The 17069-nt window shown below is 47.1% G+C and overlaps 1 protein-coding gene across 1 annotated transcript in view; it reads left to right on the top strand.

Moving 5' to 3' along the window:
* The first annotated feature begins 327 nt into the window (after nucleotides 1–327).
* CNGA3 (cyclic nucleotide gated channel alpha 3) overlaps nucleotides 328–17069 on the top strand; it is a 44621-nt gene continuing 27879 nt past the window's right edge. The window contains exon 1 of the mRNA XM_029232294.1: nucleotides 328–548. The gene's annotated coding sequence lies outside the window, so the exon portion shown is untranslated. The remainder of the gene's footprint in view (nucleotides 549–17069) is intronic.

The raw sequence follows: 17069 nt of genomic DNA, 5'->3' as shown, positions 1-17069 counted from the left end.
GAATCTGTGTTGTCCGGTGTGATAGAAGAAAACCAACATTCTGCAAGGAGAATACACAATATCCCTAAGAGACATTTGTTTCTAAAACCCTCCCCCTAAGATTGTAAATGAGTTTAAGGGGATATACATTCCCACCTTTAAACTTCAAACTCCCAGATCTCTGCTGTGTCCTCATGCCGCATGGATTACACTACTGGTAAAACATCCCAGGAAGGAGTCCAAGGAGGCCGTTCGCGGTTAGGGGAGGGTCCGTATTTGACAGACAGACTTTTCTGCTTTCTTGCTCCTGGCTCGCCCCTCTTCCCTTGGAGGCCACGGTGATGCAAACGAGTGGCTTCTGCCTCTTCGGGGACCGCCTTTGAGGCTCCAGAGCCTCACCTGACTTTCGCAGAGAGAGGCGGGCAACCGGCTCCTTACGCCACCTGAAGAGGAGGGTCCTGGGGCCCGAGAGTGTGGGAGGGAGTGAGGCCGGAGCTGCGGCCCAGAGCAGGGAGGAGACGCTCTGCCAGACACAGGCGCGCCGCGGAGAGCTCAAAGTTTGAAGTGGGGTAAGGATTTTAGGGGCCCTTGAGCTGGTTGTTCTTGGGGCGCTGGGAGGTGCGCGGGGGACGCAGACTCCAGTCACCGTGTGGATTAAAGAAGTACGCCCAGGGCAGTGGGGTGGCGGAGCCCTAGGGCGGGCGCGGCGCTGTCCGCACCCCCCGGTGCTGAAACGGGCCACATCTCGGCAGGAAAGGAAGGAGCAGAAGCAAGAGCCAGCTCTGGCATCTGCTCCCATCCGCGGCACACACACAACTCCCTCCAGCAGGGATCAAAGGACTAGAAGGCGTCCCCTGCGCCTCCTAAGTCTATCGCACCCCTTTCTACTCACGTCCCGCAGACGCGCTGGGCCAAGTCGGGCTGAGTCGTCAGGGCAGGAGGCAGAAGAAGCTGGGCTCCTTCAGCAAAAGGATGGACACCACCCCCGAGACACCTCCCCAAGAGACCCTGTACCCGGAGGCCGCGCCGCCTCGTTCCCCGGGCTCCAGATCCGGCTTCCGAGCAGAGTCTCCCCGAGTACGCGCGGCGCGGGGGGAAGTTGTGTCCATGGCTTGGAGGGGGCAGGAGCCAAGGGGACCCCCGCCGGCGTCGGGGGACTACCTCCGCTGGGCCCTGCTCAGCCGTGAGGATGCAAAGAGACAGGTGGGCTGCGGAGGAGGCAAAGAATGAAAATACTTTGGGGGAGTGAGCAGTCACTCTTTTTTTTTTTAACGACAAAATCATAATCCGCGATCTTGGCTGCTCTGGCCTTAGGGACTTAGTGCTCAGGAGCGAGGAGAAGGGGCGGGGCGGGGTGGGCCTCCGATCCTCTGCAAACCCCTAACCGGATAATCACACGGGCCCTCTGTCCTCGTCCTCCGGCTTTTCTCCCCAGCTCAGCCCTCACCCCCGCCCCCGACGCCCCGAGGGGGGCGCGGCCAGCAGCCCCTCGCTCTCCGGCAACCCTGGGCAAGGACTGGATGACCGGAGGACGTGCCGATTCATTTTTCTCTCCGTGTGATTCCCCAGTTCACAGCTGCCCTACTTTATGCTGTTGTTGAGACTAAAATTTGTCATTCTGAAGTGGGTATCTCTAGTTAGACACGGCATGTGGCCGAGGGTCAGTGGGGCAAGAGCAGAGGGGACCTGGAGCCCGTGGCTGGGACCCCGTGGCGGTGGACGCGGTGCCGGACAACGCAATTCGCTCGCTCAGCGCTCTCCCTGCCAGCGGTTCCGCCGGCGCAACCCCTCTCCCGGAAACCAGACAGCCCGACGGTGGGCGCTCCTCACCAAATGTTCCGGAGGGGCGAAGCTGGGGCCGGCGCCTTCCCTGGTACCTCACACCCTGGGGCAGCGACTGGCTACCTGGGTTCGGGCTCTACCCCGGAGTGTTTAGTCCAGACCCCTGTCTCTATGGACCTGTCCACCAGCCCCTCCCTCGCACACACACGCACACACACACTTTCATTCATAAAAACGGGCAACGACGTCGTTGTCTAGGCATGGGGTGACATACTCCCTGAATGAGAAATCACTGGAGGGGGCGATGGAAAGCCGGGCCGGGAGGAGGGAGGTGACCCCTGTCACGGCCACTCCCTGAGCTAGGTCCTTGTACGCCAAAGTCCCGGATTCTTGACAATTCCGCTAGGTCAGGGAAGCGAGTTAGCATTTCACTGAGCTAGCGGGACTCCCTTGGCGGGGAGCGGGTGTGGCAGGAAAGACGCGAACTTCCCTTCGCAAGAACGCCCGAGCGCACGCACTTTTCCTTCTCAGCCTTTGTTCTGTCATAAACGGGGCCCTCGTCGGGCGTGGGATGCCAGGAGAGGGTGACTGGCTGCTCTCCGGGTGACTGGTCCCCACACGATCTCAGTCACTTTATCTGGGACTTTGGCCGGGACTGCGTGTGCCTCTTGCCTTTGATGCGCCTGTGTTTCTGCCTTTTCGGTAGTCATTCACATCTGCCCGCGATTGCTGCGGCTGGTTAATAATGGGGTTGCCATGGCGACCAATTTCCCGTCGCCATGGTACCCAGGAGGTAAACAGTTGGAAGCCACAGAAGCTCTTCAGTAGCTACCCCCCCCCACCCAGATCTTGTACAGGCTGCGGGTTTCCTGTGGTTGTGAGGGAGGGATGGCAATGATCAGGTGCTGTGGTCCCCTCTTCCCTCCCAACCCACACTGTCTAGCCGCCTGTTCACCTGAAACCCTCTCTTAATCCCTGCCAATCACTGCGGCCTCCAGGTTGGGATGGGTCAAGCTTTTACCTCCATCCCCCAACTGCTACAATGAGGCTGGGGTAAATGGTTTTCCCTCTGACCTAATTCATGTCAGCTGCGCACTGTCTACTCCTGAGTACAAATGACAAGACTAAGCCCTGCGGGAGACAAAATTAATTAAACAAACACAGCCCCTGGCCTCTGGACATCATGGTGTAGAGATGGCCTCTGCTCTGGGCTGCAATAGGGGTGATAACAGTGTCCCAGAGTAGAGAGAAGTGGGAGTGACAGACCCCCCCAGGGGAGGCCATAATGGAGTTGAAACTAAGGAATTTCAACTGCTGAGCAAGAGGGAAAACGTCTCTCTAGGCAGAGGGACTAGCAGGAGCCAAGATGTGCGTTTGTTCAGGAGAGGATAGACCCTGCTGTGGAAACACATAGACTCGTAATAGGGGCAGAGCCGCGCGCAGCCCTTAGCGCACGACAGTTATCGCGAGACCCTGAGCACGCGAGACCCTAAGTGCACGAGAGCCGGAGCGCTCCGGGGGGTTGGAGGTCTGGCTGCCCCCAGGAGCACAGTTGTGGTGTTCCTCGTAGCAGAAAGTGCGGCGAGACGCGGACCTTGGCCTTCTCTCCTGGCTCCTCCAGGCCCTCCGGTCTCCGAGCCTGAGGGTGAGCTGGGGCGGGGGGGGCCCGGGGACAGGCTGAGGGCTGTGTCCCCCAGAGCTCCAGAGTCCTCTTCACTGCCACCCACTGGCCGGGCCCAGACCTTGAGGCAGCAGCGAACCCCTCCCCCATCCCCGCCTCCGCGACTTCATGGCGGCGGCCGTCTCCATGGATCGCAGTCCCTGGAGGCCTCAGCAACGGGAGTATATGGACACAGCCATGAAGGTAACAGCTTCAACCAGCTTCAGTCTTTCCGTTCAAGTTTCTAAACTTGGCCCAGCTTAGATCAGTTGTCCACCCCTAGGAGGTGGCCAGAGGTCAGGGTTAAATTGCAAGGGCATTGCACGTCGTGACTGCAGGTCCACCTCTGTCGTGGGGCTGTTCTCAAAGTAGGGCACTTGTGGTGAGCTGGGCATTCACCTGATTGGTATTTGCTACACCATGTGCTCCTGTTGATGCTCTGCAAATGATTCTCTCCAGCTTAAATGAAAAGCCTGAGGGCCGACTGGGTGCGGCGTGCCTGGCTCCCTCAGTGATGAAGGCTGGGCGGGGTCTGGGGACCTGGCCCGAGGGCGCCACCAGCTGAGATCTGCCTCCTCAGCGGAGCCTGGGCATTGGCGGGAGGACCCAGACTGGGCGCTGGATGAACACTCCCGGGCAGGGTAAGCGACCTGCACAGGCTCCTCTTAGGCAGGACCTGGACCTCGGAGGGCGGAAGTTGAGCCTTGGGCCCTTGCCCTTTCTTGTCAGAATAGAGAAAGACATTTGTTTTGGTAGAGATTTAGGGGAACATCATGACCTGACCGAGACCCGACCTCAAGAACAAAGGATCAGACACCAAGAAGTTAGCAACAACTAACCACGCCCCTCCCTCACCTTTCCTACAAAAGGGCTTTGCTGAAAGCTTTCAGGGAGTTCAGGGTTTTTAAGGCATGAGCCACCCGTCTCCTTCCGTGGCCCTGCAGTAAACCTTCCTCTGCTGCTAACTCCGACATTTTGGTACTGTTGGGACTCACTGTGCGTCAGGCACACGGACTTGCGTTCGGTAACAGACCCAGAACGTCTCAGTGGCTTAGCCCATGGCCTATGCGATTTCTGAGGTTCCGAGGCACTTGGGGGCCCTGCATCATGGTGGGGACTCTGCTGGCCAAATCCTGCCACCCAGCCCTCAGCTGGCCTGGAAGGGGGACTGAGAAATACAGCCAGTACTAGGGTGGGCTTTGGTGAGCAGTCTCTGCCACCAGGTGGGATGAGAAAATTCATGCCACTCTTAAGGGAAGGATGAGTAATTTCATTTAAATGGAGCATCCCTTTTAGGCTAATATGATCCAGGTTACAAAAAAATCTTGAATGTCAGGCTAAGACTGCATGCTGGAGAAAATAGGCAACCTCTGAAAGTTTCTGAGTGACATGATTAGAACTATTGTGTAGAAAGACCCCGATGTTGGTGTAGAAGATTCATTCATTCTTTCATTCTACACTCATTGAGCACCTCCTGAGTGCCAGGCCTTGGATGAGTTGCAGAGGTGAAACTAAAGATGGGAGAGGCACAAAAAGAATTGTTTCAGCAATCCTGGGGAGGGGGAACAGGGCCTGGACAGAGGTGGGAACAGAACTCAAGGAGGCCAAGAGCTGTCTGTGGCTTGTGTGAGCCCTGGCATATGGTTAGGACTCATGCATTTCTGACTTAGTGAATGGATGAGTGGAAGGCAACAGAGGGGACAGACAGTTGGTGGTGTAACTGAAGGACTTGGTGATGGTGGATCTGGGGAAGTGAGGGAGAGGGAGGAGTGGAAGCTTATGCGAGGCTTAGCTGGGTGATTAGTTGGCTCCAGGTGTCGTTCATGGGGCATTAACCAGAATAGGACTCAGGGGAGGAAGGGCATATTTGGGAGCAGTTGGGACAGTGCCATTCAGGACATTTAGTTTTGTACCAACAAAATCTTCCTGGATATACTGTATCCTCCCTCACATGGCCCACACCTTGGACCTCATCTGATCCCCTTTTTGAGGAACTTCACACGTTCCGTCTTGTACTATAATAATGCAGTGTAGGGATTTAAAAAACAAAACAGGCTTTTGTTCCCCAGTTCTGCCACTGGGTGACTTTGAATAAGTTGTTAACCATTCCAAGTCTCAGTTTCTTCATGTGTAAGTTGGTGGTAGTAGTTATAACATCTGCCTCACTGAGTTGTTGGGAGAAGAAATGAAGCGATTGGTGTGAATTTCTTAGTTCAGTGCCTGGCATGGCAAGTGCTCAAAGTTGGACATGACCATCTTATAATTTCCTATAATGACAATGCATTACCTTTATATCATATCCCAAAAGTTAATTAAGGGAAAAAACACACTTTACCTCCTGTGTCTGCAGCTAGCCTTGGGGAAACAGTCCTTGGGGAAGGAAGGGAGGTCCTTTGCCTGGCTTGATGACTGTGTGTGTGTGTGTGTGTGTGTGTCTGTCTGTGTGTGTCTGTGTGTGTGTGTGTGTCTGTGTGTGTGTGTGTCTGTGTGTGTCTGTGTGTGTGTGTTGGGAGGTGGGAGGAGAAGATGGAATTCTGGGCAGAGCATCTATAGGGCTGGCTACAGAGGTACAGGTTCTCCGGCCCTAGATACATCTAGAAAGCACTTTCATCCTCTTGGAATCTCAACCTGAGCAGCTGAATCCTATTGCAAAATAGTCATTTAGAAACTGAGTGCACATAAAGCTCAGGAAACCAGAGTCCCATTAGTTCTGAGTCATCTCTACAGAAGACCAAGACACTTTCTAGGCATGAGGCAAGCCTCTGGTGGTTGAGTCACATAATTGATAACCTTGTTACAATTTCGGTGGGCTCTCTTTTACCCAGAATCTCTTCCTGTCTGGGGGAACAATGTTAGCTTTTCTTCTCAGGCAGGAATTGAAAATCTACAGCTGGTGTGTGCAGGCTTCCCTTTGCTTGTGTTATAAAAGTGCATAGAGTTGAGAAGAGGGAGGACTCCACCTCCCAGCCATTCAGAGGTTTCCTTGAAAAACAAAATTCAAGTCTCCTAACTCAGACTCATTCTTCCTATCTTGGTGCAGTGACATTCCTGGGTTTGCCTAGCCTCTACTCTGCAGAAAAGGGAGAACAGAGATTCTGACTTCCATTTCCCTTCGTCAACCGGGAAGCTCAGCTCCAAGCACAACTGGACACATCCTCATGGTCTAAGACCTGAGCTACCCTTTTGGACATTCCTTGGGCAGATGGAGGAAATGTTGATACTTACTGGTCCCAGAAATTGGCCTCGTTTCTTGAGAGGCAGTGGATTAAGCTTTCAGGCTTTACAGTTAGATTGCCTGACACAGTCCTGGCTGTGTGAACTGTGTACCTTGGTTTGCTCATCTATAAAATAGGGATAATTGTTGTACTTACTTCATAGGGTTATTGTGAAAATTAAATGAGTTGTTACATGGGGAGAAGTACCTAGCATCATGTAAACTCTCAAAAATGTGATCATTATCAGTATTTTTATTAGTATGATATTTTGACATTTCTCCCCTTTAGTATATTTATGTTTCGTGAGTTTCTTGTAGCAGACATTGTGAGTTTTGCATTTGAAAAGTGTTTTGATTTTAGATTTAACACTACTTCTTTTTTAGGTATAACTCACATGTGATGAAAGTCTTCTAAAGTATATATTTCAGTTATTTTTTAGTATATTCACAGCTGTGCGACCATTAACTCGATATAATGTTTAAACTTTTTGTAGGGCCAGGTCACTCGAGATTGCTGTTCTCTTGCCCTCTGTTCAGCCCCCAGCCCAAAAAATGCCTGCTTCACCTGTATCTTACACACCTGACTGACCTTCCTACTACTTGCCCCAGCCCCCAGCTAGTGATTATTCTTATGGAAGCGGTGGTGAGGGGCGTGCCCCTCTGCTGGTTTCCCTGGTAACTAATGAGCCCACCTTCCGTCAATTCTCCTATAAATGGTAATCCCCCCTTCCTTTTGGGGGCGAAGACTGCCACCAGGTCCTGTCTGCCCTGAGCCACACACAGTGGGGTGTCGCTCCAGGACCTTGCTTCAGACGTGTAAGGTCCCCCCATCCATTAAACCATTGATGTCTCTGTTGCTGACTCCAGGCTCTTTGTTCGGTCTTAAAGCTGGGCAAGCGCAGGCCTTGTGGGCCTGCGGGGTGCAGCCCAACACTTTTCAACACTCCCAAAAGAAACCCTGAACCCATTATCAGACATTTTCTTTTCTGACTCCCCTCCCCATCCTTGCCCCTGGCAGTCACTAATCTATTTTCTATCTCTGTGGATTTGCCTATTCTGGACATTTCATATAAACGGAATTATACAATGTGTGGCCTTTTGTGTCTGGCTTGTTTACTTAGCGTAATGTTTTCTAGGTTCATCCATGTTGTAGCAGGTATCAGTATTTTATCCTTTTTAATTGCCAAATAAAGTTCCACCTGAATAACATTTCATTATATAGATATACCACATTTTGTTTATCCAGTTATCAGCTGATGGACATTTAGGTTGTTTCCATTTGGGGGCTATTATGAATGATGCTGCTGTGAACATTGAAATACAAGTTGTGTGGACATGTTTTCATTAGGTATATGCCTGTGAGTGGAACTCCTGGGTCACATTGTGACTATTTCTAGCATTTTGAGGAACTGCGCCATTGTTTTCCAAAGTGGCTGCATCATTTACATTCCCACGAGCAGTGTATGAAGATTCCAACTTCTTCACATCCTTACCAACACTTGTAATTGTCTGTTTTTTTAATTATAGCCATCGTAGGCAGTGTGGAGTGGTTATCTCATCATGATTTTGACTGACATTTCTCCGTAACTAAATGTGTTAAGCATTTCTTCATGTGCTTGTTGGAACATTTGTAATTTCCTTCAGAGAAATGTCTGTTCAAATCCTTTGCCCATTATTTAATTGGGTTATTTGTCTTTTTATTATTGAGTTGTAGTAGTTCTTTATATATTCTGGGTACAAGTCTCTTACCAATATATGATTTTAAAATATTTTTTCCATTCTGTGGGTTGCCTTTTTACTTTCTTGGTGGTATCATTTGAAGCACAAAGGGTTTTTTTTTGTGTGTGTGTGTTTTAATGAAGTGCAATCTAATTTTTATTTTAGTCACTTATACTTTTGGTGTAATATATAAGAAACCATTGCTTAATCCAAGGTTGTGAAGATTTACTCCTATGTTTTCTTCTAGGAATTTTATCGTTTTAACCCTTACATTTAAGTCTATGATCTATTTTGAGTTAATTTTCATGTATGGTATATATTCTTTTACATGTGAATATCCAGTTTTCCCAGCAACATTTGTTGAAAAGACTATTTATTCTTTCCCCCATTGAGTTATCTTGGCACCCTCGTTGAAAATCAGTTGGCCGTAGGTGTATGAGTTTATTTTTTGTACTCTCAATTCTATTCCATTGACCTATATATCTATCCTTACACCAGTACCACTCTGTCTTGATTACTGTAGCTTTGTAATAGGTTTTGAAATCAGAAAGTGTGAGTCCTCCAACTTTGTTCTTCTTTATCAGGATTTCAAGTTTGTTTTGGCTACTCTGGGTCCCTAGAATTTCCATGTAAATTTTAGAATCAGCCTGACAATTCCTGCAAAAATTCCAGAAGGGATTTGATAAGGATTGTATTGAATCTGTAGATCAATTGGGGAAGTATTGCCATCTTAACTATTAATTTTTCTAATCTGTGAGCAGGAGATATCTTTCCACTGATTTACATGTTTTTAATTTCTTTCAACAATTTTTATAGTTTTCAGCATACAAACCTTTCATTTCCTTGATTGAATTTATTCCTAAGTATTTTATTCTTTTTACTGCTACTAAAAATGGGACTGTTTTCTTAATTTCATCTTATTATTTATTGCTAGTGTATAGAAATACAACTGATTTTTCTATGCTGATCGTGTATCCTGCAATACTACTAAACTCAATTAATTCTAATAGTTTTTTAGTGGATTCCTTGTGATTTTCTATATATCAGATCAGGTCATCTGCAAATTGAGATAGTTTTACTTCTTCTTTTCCTATCTGATGCCTTTATTTATTTATCTTGCCTAATGGCCCTGGCGAGCCATCCCATGTTGCAGAGAGGTGATGAGAATGGATGTCTTTGTCTTATTCCTGATCTTAGGGGGAAAGCATTCAGTCTTTCACCATTATGTTGTTAGCTATGGCTTTGTCATAGATGCCCTTAATCAGGTTGAGGACGTTTCCTTCTAGTCCTAGTTTATTGATAGTTTTTAACTTGAAAATATGTTGGATTTTGTCAAATGCTTTTCTTGTGTCTGTTGAGATGATCACATGGTTTTTACCCTTTATTCTACTAATATGGTGTATTATGCTGATTGACTTTGAATGATAAATCAACTTTGCATTCCTAGGATAAATATCACTTGGTCATGGTGTAAAATCCTTCCTATGTGTTGCTAGATTTTTGTTGCTAGTATTTTGTTGAGGATCTTTGCATATTAATATAGTTTTCAAAATGCCCTCTCACGTTAAGTTCTGATATTCAAGTTGTTTATATTTATATTATGCCATGTCCAGAGAATATTAACATTATATAGTTTTTTCCCCTTTTTGTTTTCGAAGCTCTGGAATATTTTTATTTTCTCCACATAGGATCACACTCACAGAAAATATGAGAGGACCCTTGGGTACAGTATTTGCACTGTAGAGTTTTGTCCCATCATGGAACTTCTGAAACAGAAGGACCTTTAATAATCAACTTGGCCTTGGTTTTCAACTCTGTTCCACAGAGTTCCCTAAGGTATTCTGTATGCATTTTAAGGGTTTTTAAAAAAATGTATATTTAAGTATTTTAAAAGCCCAAATAAATAAAGATAGCATTGATTGACCTGTATTCCATACCAAACTTTACTATATTGGATATCATGGTCAAAATTAACTTATGTCCCACTGATTGTCTTTATAAAATTACAAAATACGTTTAAATAAAATACTACAAGTGAATGTTTTATGCATTGGGTTCCTATGAAAGATTTCATCTGCAGTAAGTCTATGTCCATCATTAGATGAAGAAACTAAAGTGCTGGGTCACTCGCCCAAATTGGAGGCTGAGCTGAGAAGAGACCCCAGCTCTCCTTTCTCTCAGTTGAGTGCCCTTGACGGCCTATATTGTCTTTCCAAAGTCATTTGTCTCAAACAAAAGATATTACTCAAGGGACTGCTTGAAAACACACAGCCCTCGTCATTGGGTTAGTGTAGTGACGTCTGTTCTGGTCCTTGTGTTTGTTCTCTGGCTGGTTCGCAGGTCTCAGAGTGATTCAGTGCCTCAGCATTGGACGTTTTCCCTCCTACCCTGAAGTTCTCAGATGGAATAGGAAAGAAGGGAAAGGCAATTAGAAGTGTGCTTTAGACAAAAGTTCCAAGGCATGCAGACCTTGTGGGAGTTATTGATTTATCTTTGGAGTTTAATTTGACACAGTGAGCCTGTCCAACCTCATACTTACTGAGAATTGGCTGAGTGCTTTTGCCTAGAACAATGATGAGAAAGTTGAGTTGTGGAGGATTGAAATGGATGAAGCCCAGAGAGAGGTTACTTCTGAGAAGAGCAAAGACCCCAGGTGGTAAAAGTGGTCGATCTCCATTGGAGAAGGCAGAGACCTGGGCCAAGAGTGCACATCCAGCAAGACTGTGGGGCTCCCCTCTGATTGGAGTTCCCATTTATTTGGCATGGCTCTGTGTCTAGACTTGGTGCCTCACTAATTGGACCTGCCAGTCCCCGGCTGAATAGGAGTCATCACGCAGGACAATGATAATTCACAAAGACCTCCAGTGGGTTAGATGGGCATGCATGTTGGGCTGCAGGCACCTCTCTATTGATGAGATGCATTCAGGGTTTGAAAAATGACAATGTTTCAAATGACACAAATTGAACCAGGACTGGTTTTCATGTGTAAGCCATAATAAAAAAGAGGACAGAACATGGACAATATTTTTTTAGTATGAAAAGTTAGTCATCATAAGTGGGGACCAAGGTTTTTTTTCAGAAGCACACTTCAATTTAGAAGAAAGGGTTTCCCATGTTTTGACCTCCTTTGTTGCTCACTTGCTCTCTCCCTCATAAATTCCCATCCATTCTTAAATAGGATAGAAATGATCAGTGTGACTCATTCACAGGAGTGTTGTGAGGATCAAGTGAGTTAATACACACTGAAGTTATCAGAACAGGACCAGGCGAAGAGTAAATGCTAGTAAATGTACTGTTGTAATTATCAGGGTCATCATTACAGTTACTCACCTGGTCCTCCTCCATTTATGCCACACCTACTTTTTATTACCTACCATGTGTATATGCTGAGTATTTTGGAGGATAAAATATTCTAAGTAAAAGGAAACAATTCTTGCCTTCAAGGCTTTTGGAGTTAATAAAGGAGTGAAAAAAATATATCTGGAATGCAGGCGAGCTTTGTTAGATTCCTGCCTACTTAGGTGTCCCAGCCGAGGACAGTGGAGAGAGTTAAAGATGTGCACAAAAGACAGTCAGATCCTTAAAGGTGCACAGCACAATGGCTAACACATAGTACATGTTGAATAATGTTAAATAATTATTGTGATTGCTCCTCACGTGAGGAGCCTTCTCAGACCTCAGTGGTCCCTAAGGCAGAATTAGTACCCCCCATCCACATTGTTCCCCATCATGTCTCTGTCTCTATTTCAGCACCTCTCTTTCCTCCCCCTGCTGTTTACATACCTGTTTTCCCAGGCAATTTTGCGCTTTCAAAGACAGGGACCTGTCTTCTTCATCGTAATCCTCAGGGCCAGGTGCAATGCCTAGGACACTGATGGAGTCAATAAGTGTGTCGGTGGGAAGAAAATATGTTGGGTTTAGTGATGTTGTAAAGAAAATGGGAATTGTCTGGAATGGTATGTCCTTAGTTCCCAGTCAAGCCCTAGAAAACACACATTCATTTGGGAGATGCTCACAAACGGCTCAGGCCTGGGATCCACTTCAAGGTCACCCTGGTACTTGGCAGGATGCATCTTCTTCCCGTGCTTGAAAATTAAAATTATATTTGTGCACTTCTCATCTCCTGCAGCGGGCATGATAAACAAAGCAAAACAAACCACAACACAGACTGCAGGGTCAGACAGACCCTAGCCCGCATTTCCTTACCTGCAAAATCAGCCTCGCTACTACCTCTTGGGGTTCCTGAGGATGAATGAGTAATGGATAATGCAGGTGCCTCACACTCGGGGGGCCCTGGCTGGATGGCAGTTTCCATTTTCAACAGAGCCTCAGGATCATCTGTTGTACTTTCATCATCTCATTTGTGAGTTCTCCTAGAGTTTATGGGGCCGGGAGATGTGAAAACACTCTGGCGGTTGGGGAATCACTTAGGATGTCATGGCTTACAAGCTAGTAAATAAAGGGAAAGAATTAAGTGTTTGTTCTGCCTTTCCTGTATGAACCATACCACTGAGCAGCCAAATAATAAGTCAGATTTTCTTTTTTAAGAATATTTCAGCTAACTGATGAAGATGGAATGCTAGAATATCACCAATTTGCAACTCCTAATAAATCAATAGATCCAGTCAGTGATCACCAATGGCTGCTAAAATCACCCAAGAAAATATGGAACCCAAATTTGAACAAGCCCTGAGTACAACTTCTAATTTACAGGAAACATCGTAGAGTTGGAATTGGCAAAAATCCATATTGTGGGAAATTCTATAGTACAAACAATTACGTTTCTTCTGTAAAGAGAAAGAAGAGAAACGCATAGAAACTTTAGATTTAAGAATACCAGTGAGATACATCAACCAATCAGAATATATAGACTTTGTTTGTGTCCTGATTCTTTTAAGTAATTTTTTAAGACAACCCTTATGACATTTATGAAACAATTAGGGGAAAAAAGATCTTAATGATTTATCTTAAACTAACATTTTCCTTTAATGATGTACATTTTGCCCTGTCCTACCCAGCCTCATTCTCCTGGATAAAGAACACGGAATTGAGAAGGAAATTAGGTTACTTCTAACCCTTGAGGGACCTGGGTCAGGAGTGCACACGGCCCACTTACCATGTCTAAATAACTAAAAAGCGTTCTCTTAGCTGAGGTAATCCCCTCCTCCCACCATTAAAAAAAAAAAAAAAAGAATTTTTTGGGTAACGGCATGCTGGCAGGCAACTTTTTTGGGGAGTGGTTCCAAGGAAGAGAAGTAGGGGTCTTGGAAGAGAAAACAAGGGAGGCAGGGGAAACTACCCCAAGTGTACATTATCAAACTAATCACCACTCTGGGCAAGTCGTTTGATCCTTCTAGGGCTTCTCCAAAGAGCCATGTAGAATATATGTCTGAATTATCTTCCTGAGGGGACAGAAAAGGGGAATATTTACCCATGGTTCCAGGTTCTGTTAGTCAAGGGTTGCCCAAGGGGAGTTAACTCTCTAGCACTTTGGGTTTGCACGTGTGTCAGAATGGCCTTGGAACATAGTGGCATGGGGACATTTGATCTCTGGTCCCCCATCCATGGCCTGCCCCCTTCTATTCCCAGCCTTGAGTCCACCCCAAGCCACAGGGGGCCTTTCACACACATGAGTGGACAATCTGCTCACACCTCCAAGCTCCATTCACCTCACCCTCACAAATAGCTCCTCCTGCGCCACCTGTAGGTCTAGGGGCAGCACACCGACACCGTTCTCAGGAAGACAGACCTGGGAAGAGGCCCAGGCAGCCTCTAGAGCCCGTCCACAGAGAATTTGGGGGTCCCGGGCACCCAGAGCATAGTCTAGAGCAGGGCATGGGGTTCTGGGAGAGCATGTTCCCTTGGCCTCATGGGCTAGGGCTGGAGGGGAGTCAGAGTGGGGGCCTTTAAAGGTACTGGTCTGAGGCCTGTTAGGAACCAGGTGGCGCAGTGGCAGGCGGGTGGGCGAGCGAAGCTTCACCTGCCACTCCCTGTCGCTCCCCATCGCTCGCGTTACAGTGATCCATACCCCCCGCCTGACTCCTTGTCCATGGAAAAATTGGCTTCCACGAAACCGGCCCCTGGTGGCAAAAAGGTTGGGGACCGCTGCTTTAAAGAATGGGGCCCCAGGCAGGACCCCTACTGCTCAGGCCAAAAAGTAATGCCAGTTCTTTTCCGCCCACTGACTTTATCGGGCTCTGGAGTCAGACAGGTCTTTGTTAACCTTGGCTCAGGCTGCAAGCAATAACATTAGGGAAACTGCTCACCTGTTGAATTTCTTCATTGGAAAAGGGAGGGAAGAAGGCTGTTGTGAGGATTGAAGGAGACAGCATTACACGAGCAGCCACTCTGAGCCTGGCATATGGGAGCTCTCCACAGGGAGCAGGTCTGCAAGGGTCCAGAGGTGGCATCTGGGGTCAGGGTTTGTGCCCAGGATGGAGGGGACTGCTGAGGGGGCTGAGGGAAAGGGCACAGACTGGCTGCAATGAGCTTTTTCTCTGTTTGGTACAATTCTCATGAAAATACACAAAGAAGAGTAATTTAATAGATTTTCCACAGAGTCCCAAAGCTTCTTTAAGGCTTGTTCTAGGGACTTCCCCGGTGGTGCAGTGTTTGAGACTCCGCACTCCCAATGCAGGGGGCCCCAGTTCGATCCCTGGTTGGGGAACTAAGATCCTGTATGCTGCATGGTGCAGCCAAAAAAAAAAAAAAAAAAGACTTGTTTTAGATCCCACTGGACCATAAGCTCCTTGAGGACAGAGCTGCATATCATTTTCTGATAAAACCCTAGCTCTTAGCATACTGCCTGGCACATAGTAAGTGCTCAGTAAAAAAGCACTGGATGGATGATTTCAAATTTGGTGTATTTCTTTTAGTGGGAGGCTCTTGGTTCCTATGTTGGCTTCAAAGTTTCTGCAGACATCTCAAACTGGAATCATTCCCTGCCTCAACCCTGCCCCTCCCGCAGTCCCTGCCTCAGTGGGCAGCACCACCGACCCCCATGCCAGCGGTCACGGCAGCGTGACCCCTCATCCTTGATCAATTACCATGTCCCGGTGCTTCTATCTATCTGGTAGTTGTGGGGTTTTTAAAATTTATTTATTTTTATTTTTGGCTGCGTTAGGTCTTCATTGCTGCGCGTGGGCTTTCTCTAGTTGCAGCGAATGGGGGCTACTCTTCATTGTGGTGCGTGGGCTTCTCATTGCGGTGGCTTTTCTGTTGCAGAGCACGGGCTCTAGGAGCGCAGGCATCAGTAGTTGTGGTAGTTGCTCCCTGAATATATCCTCCCCAGTGTAGCCAGAGTGGCCTTTACACATCTGACCACATCCCTGATGGGCTCAGAGGTAAAGCCCAAGCTCCGTGACTCAACTTTCAGGACCCTCTGGTATACGTCATCTGCCCCACTAGACTTGTAAGATCCTTGAGAACAGTCGTTGTCTTATATTCCTTTGTATCTCCTGTGGTCAGCCAGAAACTAAGTTACATAAATGAATACAGTTTTTAAAAATCAAAACTATTTTTTATCTATTGAGAAAATTATAAAATTTAAAATTGTGGACTTAAACTATCAAACATTAGAGATAAACCAGGACTATCTGAGCCACCAGCTGCCCCTCCCTGAGTAACTCGTGGTGAGCAGGGACCACATCCATGTTGGGTACTTCAGTGCAGTGCTCTGGGCTCCTGGCACTGACCTTCCTTTGGATATGAAATTAATTTAGTCCTGGAATTAGTCACTGGGCTATTTCTGGAAATCACCATCTTTCTCTGGAGTGGTCTGTACTGACTTCTGACACACTTAAGCCATGTGGCTGCTCAAGAGAGCCTGTGCCCATCTGTTTCAGAGAAACTGTCCTCAGGAATTCATCTTCCTTCTGGAAGATTGTGATCAGAAATCATGCAGTTGGCCTGTCTTCGTATCCATCACACCAGCTGTGCACTCACATCAGTTTTCTTTTCTCATCAGTCAGAGGGACACCTTCCAATGTTTGCTGAAGGGAAAGTATTCACGGTCAGATTTCTAGCATAAGGATCATGCCATCGATAGGTTTTATCTATTTCTTTGCTTGTACAAGCTGTTTGACATCACTGAGTCTCAATTTAGTCATCTTTATTTTTTTAATTTTCTTTAAATTAATTAATTTATGTATATTTGGCTGCATTGGGTCTCTGTTGCTGCGCGTGGGCTTTCTCTAGTTGCGGTGAGCGGGGGCTACTCTTCATTGCAGTGCGTGGCCTTCTCGTTGCGGTGGCTTCTCTTGTTGTGGAGCACCGGCTCTAGGCATGCGGGCTTCAGTAGTTGTGGCACGTGGGCTCAGTAGTTGTGGCTCACAGGCTCTAGAGCACAGGCTCAGTAGTTGTGGCGCACGGGCTTAGTTGCTCCACGGCATGTGGGATCTTCCCGGACCAGGGCTCGAACCAGTGTCCCCTGCATTGGCAGGTAGATTCCTAACCACTGTGCCACTGGAGAGGTCCCTCAATTTAGTCATCTTTAAATGGAGACAAAAATTGTAAATATCTGATGAAGTTATTGTGAAGATTAAATGAGATGACGTGTGTACTGGGTTGAACATCACGTTGTAAAGGTTTTATAAATGTCAAGTACTTAGGTTTTTTATACTTTGTTTTAAAACAAGATTTTGGGGAGTTACTAAAACATGTGCAAAATTATAAGATTAACATAGGGTAAATGAGAAAGCCAGAGTTAGGAGGGAC

This window comes from Monodon monoceros, unplaced genomic scaffold (genome assembly GCF_005190385.1).
Source record: "Monodon monoceros isolate NGI ecotype Baffin Bay Population unplaced genomic scaffold, NGI_Narwhal_1 Super_Scaffold_19, whole genome shotgun sequence".
NCBI classification, from domain to species: domain Eukaryota; kingdom Metazoa; phylum Chordata; class Mammalia; order Artiodactyla; family Monodontidae; genus Monodon; species Monodon monoceros.
This window is presented reverse-complemented; position numbering and strand designations above follow the sequence as displayed.